The 16,982-nt window shown below is 36.4% G+C and overlaps 1 pseudogene; it reads left to right on the forward strand.

Annotated features, from left to right (window-relative positions):
* The first annotated feature begins 14,591 nt into the window (after positions 1-14,591).
* LOC100453119 (olfactory receptor 8A1-like) lies at positions 14,592-15,962 on the forward strand (annotated as a pseudogene).
* Positions 15,963-16,982: the final 1,020 nt, after the last annotated feature.

A 16,982-nucleotide genomic window follows, 5' to 3' on the forward strand; every position in this document is an offset into this window, starting at 1 on the left:
TCAATCCTTGTTCTCATTCCCACTGTAGTCAACTCACATTTTAAGAAAGTAAGTCATTATTACAAGTATGAAATGAGTCCCACAGGAAAGGTGCTCCTTAGGGCACAGAAAGCAAGACTCCGGCTTCATTAAAAGTTGACTTTTCTCTGGGAGCCTTAGAGGATTCTTGTTTGGATGATAGAACAACCAAGAAAAGTTCTTCTGGATGTATGTCATTTTAAAGCCTGTTGCCATGGAAACTACGCTTCAAAATCCTCTCAACTGGGGCTTTACTAAAGTCTTGTTGCCTGAGGAGCAGATGAAGCCCAAGCAGGAAGCAGTGTAGGAAGAACTATTCTTAACTCTGTTCCTTTTGTTGCAGAACTGCCCTCCTTCCAAAACTTGAATTTCTGTATAGTGCTGCTTTGTTTTATTTATTTCTATTTTTTCCTATCTTTTTAAAATTACATTCTAATTTGTGTGATTTCATATGTGACACATGAATATGAGTCAATACAATGTTTCTCACACACACGCATTAACCCTCAGACTTCTGGTGGCACAAGGTTGGACCCAACTGCAGCAACCATCACAACATACGAAGAAGACCAAGTACAAGTTTCATAAGAAATTACAGAACCTGATCAGAGAAAAAAGATGGCAACTGAAAGTCTTCATTTGATATGGCCTTCATTCACTCCTGAGAAAGCAATATCAGCAGTAATCTGTTTCTGCATTATACTTAATCTCACTTTACTTTTATTATTTTCAACTCATTGATATACAACCTATGCATAAATTATATATGTATTTAATATAGAATTCTAGAGTTAGATGGGACCTTGGAGGTCTATGTTGGGGAATAATTACCATGTATAAACACATATGTACCAACCACTGTGCAGGAAGTTTTATATACATTATGTCATTTGTAGAAAATGAGTAATCTGCACAAAGTGCAAAGCTGACATTTTAAAAAACATCATCCAGTCATATTTTAGTATCATTAGTATTAAGAATACTAATACTAGTACTAATATGTTATACTTTGTAAGTGCTGACCATGTGCTAGGAACTATGCTAAATGCTTTACACATATTAATGCCATTAGTTTTCACAAGTTATATTAAATGGTTACTTTTATTATCCTACTCTGCACAAGAACATTTCCTTGAATTAAAAAAATCAAACCTGTTTATCTGTTAGTTGTGACAACCTCGTCTCTTTAGGCCTCAAGTATTTGTAGTGATAGAGGATTAATAAATTTGCTAGATTAATGGTTATAAAGGAAGAATCGAGAGGGAAGGCCAAGTGTCAAAGGTTACTGAAGTCTCAACCCCAGGACCTAGAAATAAGGAAGTAAAGAGATAAATAAAGAAGTAGAATTTAGACCTGACTTTCATGTGCTGAAAGTACATGTAAGAGCAAATGGTCAGTAGTGAGTCATCAGCATGAGATCAGAGCTGAGAAAAAGATATCAAGACACATATTGAGAAGTCATATAAATAAAAGTGATTGCAGAAACTACAAGTCAAGGGTAAAGGATGGAACCATATAATTATCCATGATCAATAAAAGGGAAGGAGAAAACTGTTAGTAAATTTGTCAGAGAAGGCAAATATGGTACCCTGAGCAGGCTTTGTAGCAAAATGACCTGGGATCTTCTTAGGTCTCCCACTAGCCAAGCGAGTTTACACTATTTGGACCTCAGTAACTCCGTCTGAAATCAGATATGTTAGCACCTAGCATACAAGATTGTGTGAGGATCAACTATCACAGTGTTCAATAAGTAGCTTCGAATTAACAAAGTGTTATAGACTTACTGAAGTATTATTACTACACATCTTTTTTATCCACTTAGTCTAATTTATCCTGCTTTAGAAGTTACTTAACCCAGCCACAACTGTGTTATAAGCTACTGTTATAAGCTACTGTGTTATAAGCTACATATGTCAAGATCATATGTTCGGAGCTGGGGGCTTATGCCTGTAATTTCAACAACTTAGGAGGCTAAGGCAGGATGATCATTTGAGGCTAGGAGTTTGAGACCAGCCTGGGAAAAATAGAGAGACTTTGTCTCTTAAAAGTAAATAAATAAATAAATAAATAAATAGCCAGGGGTTGTGGCATACATCTATAGAGTCAACTACTTGGAAGGCTAAGGCAGGAGGATCTCTTGAGCCCAGGAGTTGAAGGCTGCAGTGAGCTATGATTACACCACTGCATTCCAACCAGGATGACAGAGCGAGACCCTGTCTCTAGGAAAAAAAAAAAAAAAATCATATCTAGTTTAAAAATCTAGTCAGAGCAAGATGGCTGATTAGAGACACCTGACTGTCATCTCTCCCACAAGAAAAGACCAAGACAGTGAATAAACAGCCAAGACTAGACTGGAGTGTCCATGTGAGAGCACCAGAGTGCAGCAAGGGAGTGGAGATGCATCTGCGATGATGGAAAATCCAAGAAGGCAGACTCTGCATCCATATCTCCCCAGTCCAGATCCGACTGGCCCAGAAACAGGAGGGACTTCTCATTACAGGGAAAATACATACTCCCAGGCCAGCAAAGCAGCTGTGTACTTATGTGCTGGACCTGAGAAACAGCCCTGGCAACCAACCGTAGGCCAGCCAAGCAGACTTGTGCCCACATCACAGGCCTAAGAAACAGTCTCATGAGCTGCCCCTGGTAGACACACTCTCAGGCTGAATGAGCTGCTGTACACCCATGTCTTGAGCTGGAGGAAGAGCCCTGTGGGCCACCCCCAGCAAACACACACACCACAGCTGAGAAGCCACGTGACTGTGTCTGGGGCCTGAGAAACACCCCTGTGGGCTACCTCTGGCAGACATGTCACCAAGCTGGCCAAGCAACCACATTCCCATGCACCCATCAAGAGTAACAGCCCCATGGCCTCAACTGCAGCAAGGTAGACCCTAAGTTAGTTGGCCCACCAAGTGCATGCACATGTGCCTAACCTGAGAAACAGCCCAGCAAGCCCACCCCTGGCAAAGCTGTACCACCACTGCCATAAACTCTCTCAGCCTAGGCTACCAAGAAACTCACAAATGTCACTAGTGTGGATTACAGCTGAAGAAACTACACAGAAACCACACTATTGGGCTTACCTAGAACCAAGGCCAACACATTCCACTGAACCAACACCCCAAGACTCATTTATAAGAAACTATACAGAGACTACACTATTGGGTTTACCTAGAACCAAGGTCAACACATTCCACTGAACCGTCACCCCAAGACTTATTTAAACAAATAAGACTTTTCCTAAGAAACCTACTACATAAAATTGGAAAAGGTGACTTTTCCACCAGATGAGTAGAAATCAACACAGGGGCATATCAAAAATAAAAAAGCAGGAAAACACGTCACCTCTAAAAGAAGATAAGAATTTTTTAGTAACAGACCCTAATCATAATGTATAAACTTCCAGAAAAAGAATTTAAAATAATTCTCCTCAGGAAACTCACTGAGATATAAGAGAATACCTCTAGACAATTCAACAAATCTGTGAAAATGATTCATGATTTAAATTAGAAATTCAACAGTGAGACAGATATTATAAAAGAACCAAACAGAAAACCTAGAGCTGAAAAATTCATAAATAAAAAAAAAAACACAATTAAGACCTTCAATCACAGACTAGACCAAACAGAAAAAAGAATCTCTGAACTTGAAGACAAGTATTTTGAAAAAACACAGGCAGACAGAAAAAAAAAGAATCAAAGGATTTATGTAACATCATTAACCAAACAAATGTCCATGTTATGGGTATTCCAGAAGGAGAAGACAAGTAAAAATATGAGGAAGTCATATTTGATAAAATAATATCAGAAAATCTCCCCAGTCTTGGCAGATAAAAGGACATCCAGTTTCAGAAATCTCAAAGAACCCCAGATATATTTAACAAACAGATTCTCTCTCAAGTACATTATAGTCAAATTGTCAAAAGTCAAAGATGAAGAAAGAATTTTAAAAGCAGCAAGATAAAAGTATCAAGTTACATATAAGAAAATATCCATAGGACTAACAGTGAATTTCTCAGCAGAAACCTTGTGAGCCAACAGAGAATGGGATAATATATACAAAGTACTGAAAGAAATAAAACTGGCACCCAAGAATATTATACCCAGCAAAGCTATCCTTCAGAAATGAAGGAGAAATAAAATATTTCACAGACAAGCAAAAACTAAGGGAATCCATCACCACTAGACTAGCCTTACAAGAAATGCTCTAGGGAATCTTACATCTGTAAGTGAAAAGATGATAACCACCATCATAAAAACAGGCAAAACTATAGAGCTGGTACACAAAGGAAGGAATCAAACCTTATCATTACAGAAAATCACTCAACTGCAAAAATAAATAAGAGAGGAAGTAAAGAACAAATGTTATATTAAATAATGGAAAACAATTAATAAAATGACCGTAATAAGTCCTCATCTATCAACAATAACCTTGAATGTAAATGGATTAAATTCCCCCATTTAAAAGATATAGACTGACTGAACAATATTTTTTTTAAAAAAAGACCCAACTATATGATGCCTACAAGAAACTCATCTTGCCCATAAAGACATACATAGATGGAAAGTAAAGGGATTGAAAAGAATAGTCCATGCTAACAAAAAACAAAAGCAAACAGGGGTAGCTATACTTAGATAAAACAGACTTCAAGTTAAGAGATAAAAAGGAAACAATGAAAGCCATTCAGTAATAATAAAGGGATCAATTCAACAAGAGAATATAACAATTGTAAAAATATATGCACCCAACACCTGAGCATTCAGATATATAAAGCAAATATTATTAGATCTAAAGAGAAAGAAAGACTCCAATTAAATAATTGTTGGACACTTCAACACCATACTCTCAGCATTGGGCAGATCATCTAGACAGAAAATCAACCAAAAAAAAGTCAGATTTTAATAGCACATTAAACTAAAAGGACCTAATGCATTTACAAAATATTTCACTCAACAGCTAGAGAATACACATTTATTTCATCAGCACGTGGAACATTTTCCAGGATTAACCATATGTTAGGACACAAAACAAGTTTCAACAATTATAAAAAATTAAAATAATATTAAGTATCTTCTCAGATTACAATGGAATAAAACTAGACATTAATAACAAAAGGAACATTTGAAACTGTATAAATAACTATAAATTAAACAACATGCTCCTGAATGATCAATGGGCAAAGAAAGAAATTAAGAAGAAATTTTATAATTTTTTGAAACAAATGAAAATAGAAACACAACATACCAAAACCTATAGGACACAGCAAAAGCAGTATTAAGAGACAAGTGTATAGCAATAAATGCTTACATTAAAAAACTACAACAATTTTTAAATAAACAACCTAATAATTCCCCAAAAAGAACTAGAAAGGCAAGAACAAACCAAATCTAAAATTAGTAGAAGAAAATAAAGATTAGAACAAAAATAAACACAATTGAGACTAAAATATTAAAAAATCAACAAACAGCTGTTTAAAAAAAAAACAAAATTGACATACTATTAGCTCTACTAATAAAAAAGAGGCAACACCAAAATAAATAAAATTAGAAATTAAAGAGGAGATGTCACAACAAATACCACAGAAATATAAAGGCTCATTAGAGACTATAGTGCAAATATACACCAATAAATTCGAAGACCTAGAGGAAATGCAAAAATTCCCGGACACATATAACCTACAAAGATTGAACTAGGAGGAAACAGAAAACCTAAACAGACCAATGACAAGTTTTCCCAGGAATGCAAGAATGGTTTAATATACACAAATCAATAAACATCATACATCACATCAATAGAATTAAGGACAAAAACCACATAATCATCTCAATACAAGTAGAAAAAAGCTATTGATAACATTCAACGTTCCTGCATGATAAAAACTCTCAATAAATTGGGTATAGAAGGAAAGTATCTCAACATGATAGAGGCCCTATATCCCAAACCCACAGCTAACATCTTACTGAACAGGGAAAATTTTGAAGTTTTTTCTCAATAACTAGACCAAGACAATGATGCCCAACTCTCACCACTCTCATTCAACATTGTACTGGAAGTCCTAGCCAAAGCAATAATGCAAGAAAAAGAAATAAAGGACATCCACATTGCAAAGGAAGAAGTCAAATTGTCCTTTTTTGTAGACGACATATGTATATATAGAAAAGACTCTACTAAAATAACTCTTCGAACTTATAAACAAATTCAGTAATGTTACAGGGTACAAAGTTAATCAATAAAACTCAGCAGTGTTTTTATACACAATGAACTACCTGAAAAAGAAATCAAGAAAGCAATCCCATTTGCAATAGTGACAAAAAATTAAAATACCCAAAGATAAATTTAACCAACGAAATTAAAAACCTCTACAAGGAAAACAACTAAACCTTGATGAAAGAAATTCAAGAGGATACAAACAAAAAGAAAGACATCCCATGATCATGGATTAGAATAATTAATTTTATTAAAATGACAATATTATCCAAAGCAATCTACAGATTCAATGCAATCCCTATCAAAATACCAATGACATTCCTCACAAAAAATAGAAAAAAAATCTAAAATTTTTATGAAATCACAAAAGACCCTGAATAGCCAAAACAGTCCTGAGCAAAAAGAACAAAGCTGGAAGAATGATGCTGCCAGACATCAAAATATGCTACAAAGTTGTAGTAACTAAAACAGCATGGGATTGGCATAAAAATAGACACATCGACCACTGGAGCAGAATAGAGAGTTCAGAAATTAATCCACATATCAACACCCAACCGATTTTTTGACAAAGACACCAAGAGCACTTGTTGGGGAAAGGACAGTCTGTTCAGTAAATGCTACTAGGAAAACTGGATATTCTTATGCAGAAGAATGAAACTAGACCCTCATCTCTTACTCTATACAAAAAAAAAAATCAACTCAAAATGGATCAAAGACCTAAATGTAAGACCCAAACAATTAAACTAGTATAAGAACCCATGGGGGAAATGCTTCAGGACATTGATAAAAGAAATGATTTTATGAATAGGGCCTCCAATGCACAGGTAACAAAAACACAAATAAACAAATGAGATTATATCAAGTTACAAAGCTTCTGCACAGTGAAGGAAACAATCAACAGAGTGAAAAAATAACCTACAGAGTGGAAGAAAATATTTGCAAATTACTTATTTGATAGACAATTTATGTCCAGAATATACAAGGAACTGAAGCATCTCAATAGTAAGAAAACAAGCAATCCAATTAAAAAATGAGCAAATGATCTGAACAGACATTTCTCAAAAGAAGGCATACAAATGGCCAACAAATATAAGAAAAAATGTTCAACATCACAAATCATCAAGAAAATGCAAATCCAAACCACAATGAGATATCATCTCACGCCAGTGGATGGCTATTAACAAAAAGACAAAAAATAACAAATGCTGGCAAGGATGCAGAGAAAAGAGAACTCTTACATCTGTTGGTGGGAATGCAAACTAGTAAAACCACTAAGGAGAACAGTATGGAAGTTCCTGGAAAAACTACAAATAGAATTACCAGATGATCTAGCAATTCTGCTACTGGGAATCTATCCAAAGGAAAGGAGATCATTACATCGAAGAGACATCTGCACCCTCATGTTTATTGCAGCACTATTCACAATAGCCAAGATATGGAATCAACCTAGGTGTCCAACAACAGATGAATTGATAAAGAAAATGTGGTATATATACACAACGGAATACCATTCAGCCATAAAAAAGAATGAAATCATGTCATTCACAGCAACATGGATGGAACTGGATGACATTATGCTAAGTGAAATAAACCAGGCACAGAAAGTTAAACACCACATGTTCTCACTCATATGTGGAAGCTGAAAATAGTTGATCTCAAAGAAATAAAAAGTAGAACAGAGGATACTGGAGGCTGGGAAAGGTAGGAGGAAGGGAGTGATAGGCAAGGATTTGTTAAACGATACAAAATTACAGCTAGCTAGAAAGAATAAGTTCTAGTATTCTATACCACTGTAAAATGACTATAGTTAACAATAATTATAATTTCAAATAGCTAAAAAGAGGATAGTAAATGTTCCCAACACAAAGAAATGATAAATGTTTGAGATGATGGATATGCTATTTACCCTCATCTGATATATATACATTAAAACATCACTATGTGCTCCATGAATATGTAAATTATTATGTCAATTTTAAAAATGTAAATTAAAAAAGAAAAATATCGTATGTTCAAATACTACTTACACTCCCAACATGGAACACAATGATAAATGCATATATTGTTCATTAATATTTACTAGTTTCAGTAGAAAGAAATATAAATATGGTTCAATAAAAGCCTAGATTTTAAAAATGACAAATTAAGGGATATATTTAATTTTTTCAAATACTGAAGGAGCTTTTTAGAGATTTTTTATAAATAGCTATGTGGCTAAACCCATTTTCAAAAGATTTGTAAATAATGTAGATTATACATAACTAGTTTTATCATAAGTATAATTGACATTTTGAATATGCGAATGTTGACACTGAATTGACAGTGATGCTACGTGGTGTGTGCCCATTGGGTGTGACTTTCAGGATCAAGATATTTACAGATTAAAAGGAGCTTCCTGATATTTTGAGGACTAAGAAAGGAAAGTTACTCAGTGACAGAAAGAGTTGCAAAGGCTTCTGAAGTTAGGAGCTGCCCAGAGCTCAGTTTCATCATAGCCCACAGTTTGGAGCTCTTAAAATAGGAATCCATTTTTAAGTGACATTCATCTCAGGAATATATGTGCTATAAAAAGCAAATTATACTAGGACTCGCAATGTAAAATATATGATTTCAAGGTGTATTAAAGGCACATCATGTTCCAAAATTGTGCTAGAGAAGGAAAATGTAAGGAGATACGGTCTTATTTAAAGGCTATTTGATGGAATGGGGGTTATTCTAGGCATTCGTGGGAATGTCAATTGATTTTAAAAAGAGTAAGCCTTAAACATAAAGATTCACAAATCTTACAGAAAGCAACAGAGTTTCCTTGTTGGATAGAGATGTTTCCGAAATCCTAATTACAGCATGGTGGAGGCTGACTGCTATTTTCTGACAGCTCTACAGGTCAGGAAAGCCACAAAACCTCTCTGTAAAATATTGACATACTTTTTTCAAAGCTTTCTCTAAGGAACCTTTTTCTAAAGACTACTTGTAATCAAGAGGCAATGTGATATACTTGAAGAAGCCAGGCTTTATGTGTCTAAAGATCTAGTTGTGTGGCCTTGGAAAAGTCAAAATGTTTTTTAATCTGAGATTTCCTCTTCTGTAAACAGAAGTATCAAAACCTGACTTATCTGCTTTATGATACTGTATGCATCACACTTAATGGCTTCATCTCTGCCCATTATGAAATATTGAACTTCCTCAAATTTCCAACCTCATCTTTCTTATCTCATCTCATATAATTTCCTGGAGTAATTCCATTCATTCCTATGGCTCAAATATCACCTACTGTTATGTTAATTGCCTTAAGTATTCAATTGCTGAAAAAACTTACAAAAGACTCAAATCATTTATGATCACAAAACAGCTTTATTAGTAAAGTAAAGTGTACAATACAGCAACAACAAGAGAAGGGTTTGTATTTAAAGGGATCCAGAGATCTCTGGAGCAGGCTCATGTGCCATCTCATCACTGTGTTGCACAAGATGCACACTGCCACCAGATCTTGAGCCACCATCAACATACGTGGGAAGCCTCTTGGTACTAAGAAGTCCAAAGGCTGCTACTTTTATGAGATGATCTTGTAGACAGTCCACCTATGTGACCCACCCGAACCATTGAAACCTCCTAGGCTCTGATGAAACCAGGTGAAATTATTTTTATTATTTTATTAATATATTCCAATGATTATTTCTAGACAATGTTGGTAAGCTAGTACTTCCTGCTCCAAAACAGCTCATGGACTCATGGTTATAGAACATCATTTATCTTTAATACATATATTTCTTCATAGCATTGGCCAATGTTCAATATCATGCCCCAGGAAGCTCTGGAGATAAACATGCAGTCAATCCATACCGCATGAGATTAACTCATGCTAGATAATTGACAGCTGCCAAATGTACATATCTAGGTCTGACTTAGGTCCTATATCTTTAATAGACTAACATCTCCACTTGAAGATCTCACAGGAAACTAAAACTCGGCCAAGCAAAATAAATTTATCTCCCTAAAATGTTCTTCTGTGTGTTGTCTACCTAATGAAGGCATAACTTTTTTAGCCTAAAATCTGAATGTCATCCTGCATTCTGCCGTTTTCTCACCCTCTATAATCCAATCAGTCAACAGATCCCGAAAGGATACTTTTTCAGTTGCCAATTCAATTTGCCCGATGACTGATTTATCAAAGTTATTTCTTTTGATTATTTACCATCAGCTGCCTTCTTATTTCTTATTAGAACACTTTCCAAACATATACAAAAGTTATAGTATAACAAACCTCCATATATTCATCACCAAATGTCAATGATTATCCTCATTTTAACAATCTTGTGTCGTATATTTCTATTAATACATATTTGTTGGCTAAAGCATTTCAAAGCAAGTCCCAGATACAAGATTATTTCAAACAAAAATAATTCAGCATGTGTTTCTAATACATATGCCTATTTTCCCTTTAACATAATCACAATACCATTAAGTAAGCTGGTTTTTAATGAACTGGAGAAGAATGTGGGGCAGAGAGAGGAATAAGATTATTACTTATCATGTGCTAAGCACTCAATGTTATTATTAATTTTTCAAATTCAAGAATGTATTTCACTCAAACATATACCCCTAGAACATATCTTCAAACTTATTTTTGTTAAGGCTAAATGCAGTAAACGTTTTTTTCATAAAGTGTTAATTTTCAAATAATGAACTCACCTTTCTACCTTTCTATTTCTTTATTCTCTTTGTTTTTCTTGAGATTTTCTCAACTTTATCTTCCAACTCTTCTATTTGAGCTTAATTTTTATTTTGGTTATACTATTTTTAGTTTTTAATCGCATTTTTCTTAATTTTTCTGATTTTTTTTCCTGTTTTTTCTTGTTTTGAATATGCAATAAGAGATTACATTCAAAAAATGAAATTTAAAGTCAGATTTCAAAATATGCAAACACCTCAGGACAGCCAGCTTACTAACTTTTATCCATTCGGAATCACTATATCACATATAATCCTCCAGTTTTATAGAAGATGTCTTCCACTCACACCCTTCCTTGCCAGTCATATTTTAAAATCATAATATCTAACAAATAAAACTTATATCATTGGTAACTCTATCCAATTGCCCATTTGCCCAGAAATCTATCACCCTTAGATTCTTGTTTTCTACTCAACAAGGGCACTCAGTTCACTTCTATCAAGTAATTTTTTAGAGGAAAATTTCAATTTGTATTTTTTTATGTCTTCTAGTCATTCAAAAGCAAAGGAGAAATGAAGATAAAGTTGTCAGAAGTCACAAAGACAATGATAACAATTATATCTAAAGACCAAACTTAAACTTGCTTTTTTTTGTTTTGGTCCAGTTCTTTCCAGGTAGCCTTGCCATCTACCTATGTCTGTTGGTTTCAGGTTTCCATGTGTTATGCATAAATTGACCCTGAAGTTGAAAACTATAAAAAAGTATACATTTAGAAATAGAAATCAACAGTATAAAAATAGAGGGAAGAAAAAGCAATGAAAGTGGTTGAGATTATTCAGGAAAATCAAGTAGCATGAGAAAACCAAGAACAGACAGAAGCCTGGAGACTCCAACATCAAAGAGCATACAAGGAAGGCAGAGCCAGTGAGGAAGCATGTTCCCCACTCCAACACCCAATCTGCAAAAGCTCCATATTCTGTTTCTAGGTGCACTAGTCCTAGTCTTCATCTGACATTAACATTATCTGGGCTGCTCCAGCCACCAAAAAAAGAAGAGAACATTTTTCTCATTTCCTATGTTGCATGCAAAATAAACCGTATCCCCAGCTTAGTTATGCCAACTCTCCAAGATACAAAATTAACAACCAAATTTAACACAATCTTTTTGTTCTTGATATGACCTCCTTATCCAACCAGAATTATAGATGTTGATTATTAACCCAAAACTTGACTTAACAGCTATGATTTTTTAAAAACTTGTCATTCATTAGTTTGTTACCATATGTAAAGCAAAACTAGTTATTTGGCATCAATAATCAAAGAGCTACATCTCTTTCTTTTGATTTTTTAATTCTTAATATATATACCCACATATATATGCATAACTTTGCATAAATGGGAATACATATGTGACTTTTTGTGAATATGTGCATGCGGTATGTGGTATAAGGCCTAAAATTAAGGCCCAACATTATGTGATGCATTGATATTTGGGGGAAATTAAGAGAGCCTCAAATGGCCTCACTGCAAGTCCCCTCCCAACTCTGGTCCCACTGATAAAACGTACTAGCCAAACAACCCTCTTTATCATGGGGATCAGGAAGATACCGCTGCTTATCCCTGCCTGTCCTAGAGTTTCAGTTCCCTGCTAGCCTGCAGAATTATTCAAATAAACCAATTCTATCTTCTCATAAAAACCAGCACCGCCCCACCCTCTTGACACTACAAAACCTTTTCCCACAGCCCCTGGTTCTTCACCCTATTTCTTAGTACAGCCCCTGTGTAGCCCCGCATGGCATAATGTTTTCCTCCCCTGGGCTATGAGTATAAATGACTAATAAACTTCTGTCCATTGCCAAGTGTTGTTGTGTTCAGCCCTCTTGATAACCGTAGGGCAGGAATCCTTCTCTCTCAAACGGAGTGAGTAGAAGATGATAAAAATACTACAGCCTTTTTGAAGTCTTTTTAAGGACATCCTGCCCACAGCACAGATACTACAGAAGGGTCTAAAACAAGCACGTTTTTCAATGATTTTCTTAATATCTGACTACTTTTAGCCAAGTTCTAGTGATGCTGACATCCTCATACCTTTCCTAAAGTGAGGCTCAAGCATCAATAAAAAAATGCTTTTACCCCAGTTTATTCCCCCAACTCTAGTTGTTATCTGACTTCCCCCCACATTTTCTGGGTCCTCTACTACATTGGACCACAAACTACAAATCCAGCTAAAAGTCGAAAATAAAACCCAATGCTTGAATGACAATCCACATTTAAAAAGCATACTAAAAATTGAAAAATATTTCCATATTTATTACCTTAAACAATCCTTAAAACAACCTTAAATTTATGATTTCTCTTTACTTTACAACTAAGGAAATTGACTTGTTACTCTGTAAAAGTTAAAACTGAGATTCAAGGGCTAATTATTTAAATATAAATACCAGTCTCTATCAACCATGCCACACTACCATTACCTGAATTTGGGATTGTGGAGCCATATTTTTTATACCCTGGCATGCATTTGAGGATTGCCCAGATGAAAAGAGAGAATTAATTTCTGAAGTAAGTTACATCAGCAAACTCAACTAATGAAATAGGCTGGTTTTCACCTCTTACACTATTTGATCAAATTGCAGCCCAAAAGTTCTCAACATGGCTGCACAGTAGAATCACCTGAAGCTCTTTATAAATCCTGATTCTCAGGCCATACTACAAACCTATTAAATCAGAAATTTTGAGATGCACCTTGGCAGCAGCAATGTTTAAAGTTCCTCAAGTGGTTCTGAGAGGTGAAGCCAGCTGGGCTTCTGGGTTGGGTGGGGACTTGGAGAACTTTTCCGTCTAGCTAAAGGATTGTAAATGCACCAATCAGCACTCTGTGTCTAGCTAAAGGTTTGTAAACACACCAATCAGCACTCTGTAAAAACGGACCAATCAGCCTCTGTAAAATGGACCAATCAGCACTCTGTAAAATTGACCAATCAGCACTCTGTAAAATGGACCAATCAGCAGGATGTGGGTGGGGCCAAATAAGGGAATAAACGCTGGCCACCTGAGCCAGCAGTGGCAACCAGGTGGGGTTACCTTCCATGTTTATTCTTTTACTCTTCACAGTAAATGTTTCTACTGCTCACTCTTTGGGTCCGCACTGCGTTTATGAGCTGTAGCACTCACTGCTAAGGTCTGCAGTGTCACTCCTGAAGTCAAGCGAGACCACAAACCCACCAGAAGGAAGAAACTCTGGACACACCTGAACATTTGAAAGAACAAACTCCAGACACACCATCTTTAAGAACTGTAACACTCACGGGGAGGGTCTGTGACTTCATTCTTGAAGTCAGCCAGACCAAGAACCCACCAGAAGGAACTAATTCTGGACGCAGTTCCAATGGGCAACTAAGGTTGAGAGTCATTGTTGTAGGTGGTAAAAGCTTCAGGTCTTGGCCCTTTTTTCTCTCATATTCTTAGTTTCTGAAGTCAAGAAGACTCTGGTTGGTTCAACTGAAAGGAGAAGGAAGGGTCGGCTCGGTGGCTTACACCTGTAATCCCAGCACTTTGGGAGGCCAAGGTGGGCAGATCATGAGGTCAAGAGATGGAGACCATTCTGGCCAACATGGTGAAACCCCGTCTCTACTAAAAATACAAAAATTAGCTGGGCGTGGAGGCACACGCCTGTAATCTGAGCTACTCGGGAGGCTGAGGCAGGAGAATCACTTGAACCCAAAAGGTGGAGGTTACAGTGAGCCAAGATCACGCCACTGCACTCCAGCCGGGCGACAGAGCAAAACTCTGTCTAAAAAAAAAAAAAAAAAGAGAAAAAAGGAAAGAAAAGAGAAGGAACAGGAATGAGTCCAGGACTGCTCAAGCAAGAGCAGATGTTCCTGCTTGGCTTCAACAGGTAAATTCAGGTATGACCTTTCACAGGGCTCTTCTTTTCCATTCCTACAAACATCCCACCCAGAGGAGAATGACTGTCGAAAGTCATTCTATAGTGACAGAGTTCAGTCTCAGGCGATTAACGAAGCAGCCAGACCTCCAGCTCTTTCACTTCCTCCTTTTCCTTGATATCCATATGGTCACAATGGTGGGGAACCTGGGCATGATCACTCTAATTTGTCTGAACTCTCAGCTTCACACCCCCATGTACTACTTCTTCAGCAATCTGTCACTCTTGGATCTCTGCTATTCCTCCATTACTAACCCTAAGATGCTGGTGAACTTTGTGTCAAAGAAGAACAGGATCTCTTATGCAGGGTACATGTCATAGTTCTACTTTTTCCTGGTTTTTGTAATTGCTGGGTGTTACATGCTGACGGTGAAGGCTTATGACCACTATGTTGCCATCTGCTGCCCTTTGCTTTGCAATGTCATCATGTCTCATGTCACCTTCTCCCTGCTGGTAGCTGTGGTCTACACCATGGGACTCATTGTCTCCACAATAGAGACTGGGCTCATATTAAAACTGCCCTATTGTGAACTCCTCACCAGACTGCTTCTGTGACATCCTCTCATGAAGCTCTCCTGATCTAGTAGCTATGATGTTGAGATGGCAGTCTTCCTTTTTGCTAGATTCAACCTGAGAATCATGATCTTAACAGTTGTTGTTTCTTACACCTTCATTCTCTTCAGCATCCTCCAAATCAACACCACTGAGGGCAGGTCCAAAGTCTTCAGCACTTGCAGCTTCCACCTTGCAGCTATGGGGATGTTCCACGGATAGACTGCATTCATGTACTTAAAACCCTCCACAACCAGTTCCCTGGCCCAAGAGAATGTGGCCTCTGTGTTCTATACTACAGTAATCTATGTGCCGAATCCCCTAATGTACAGCCTGAAAAACAAGGAGGTAAAAGCTGCCATGCAGAAAACACTAAGGAGTAAATTTTGTTGCAGATGTAATTATTTATCTTGAGTTGCTAATCAACCCAATACGATATCAATACAGGAAAGAAGCTCTCTGGAGATTTACAAAACCATTAAGTGGTTTTCATTCCTATTTTCTAGTAGTCATACTTCTAGCAATCTTCTCAGATGCATTCCAGCTGTTCCTAAGAGTGCCCTCCAACCTTGTCCCGCCTATATCTCCGTGTGAGAATCGTTCTCATCTTAGAACCCACGTGAGCGTACTGCTGTGATACAGCACTCATCTCCCACTGCTTCCTGTAAATTGCGGTAGAAGGAGACTTTCACAAAAAGTGCCGAAGACTTCTTCCCTTCCTATATTCAGAAACCATGCTCCTGGGAGTCCAGAAGTAAATTACTTTTTCTCAGTCCTCTCTCTACCTTGGTTCTGACCAAATGTTCCTTAGATATACTGACCCCAGCCACCCGCCCCAGCCCTTCACCTTAATCAGTCCTTCCTCTTCCTTCTTTCCCTTCTGTATTTCCCTATCTCCTATCATCAATTGTCCTCCTATCATTTCCACTCAGTATCTTCTAGTATCTCTGTATCTCAGTATCTTTAGTATCTCATTTCTGCTCAGTATCTTCAAAAAATTCCTTGAATGATGTTAAATAAAATTTTATCCCCTTATGGAAAAATGTAAATAAGATCATTGATTCTTGAATATCAAGCTAGATCACTTTCTAAAATATCTGTTTGACTTTAATCTGAAACTCTTTAGTCAAATGTCCTGTGATATTTCAACTGAAATTTCAACTGACATTTTACAACTTTATAAGGTAACAGTTTTGCATAAATTGATATCATTATGATTTGTACAGCTCAATAGAAGAGTTAACTCTAAAAGGAGTGTCGTTGTACTGCTCTGTAGGACGTTAACCATTCACATATATAACAAGCAATCTTATTTCAGCCTGATTTTTCTAACTACGTGCATGTATGTGTTTGATTTTGTAGATACGTATATAAAATCTTGTAGGTATGTCCCCATACCTTAAATGCTCTTAGAACTAGCTTCTTTGTCTTCCTGGTGGCTGCCTCATTAATAAGTGAAATGTAATTTTGACGTGTGCTAATAATAAATAAATAAGAGCTGAGCTTTTTAAAATTCATAGTAATGATATGAATGGTTAACATGTATTGGATGCTTAATTCAAGCCAGATGTTACTCTTTATATGCTTT

This window comes from Pongo abelii, chromosome 9 (assembly GCF_028885655.2).
Source record: "Pongo abelii isolate AG06213 chromosome 9, NHGRI_mPonAbe1-v2.0_pri, whole genome shotgun sequence".
Taxonomy (NCBI): Eukaryota; Metazoa; Chordata; class Mammalia; order Primates; family Hominidae; genus Pongo; species Pongo abelii.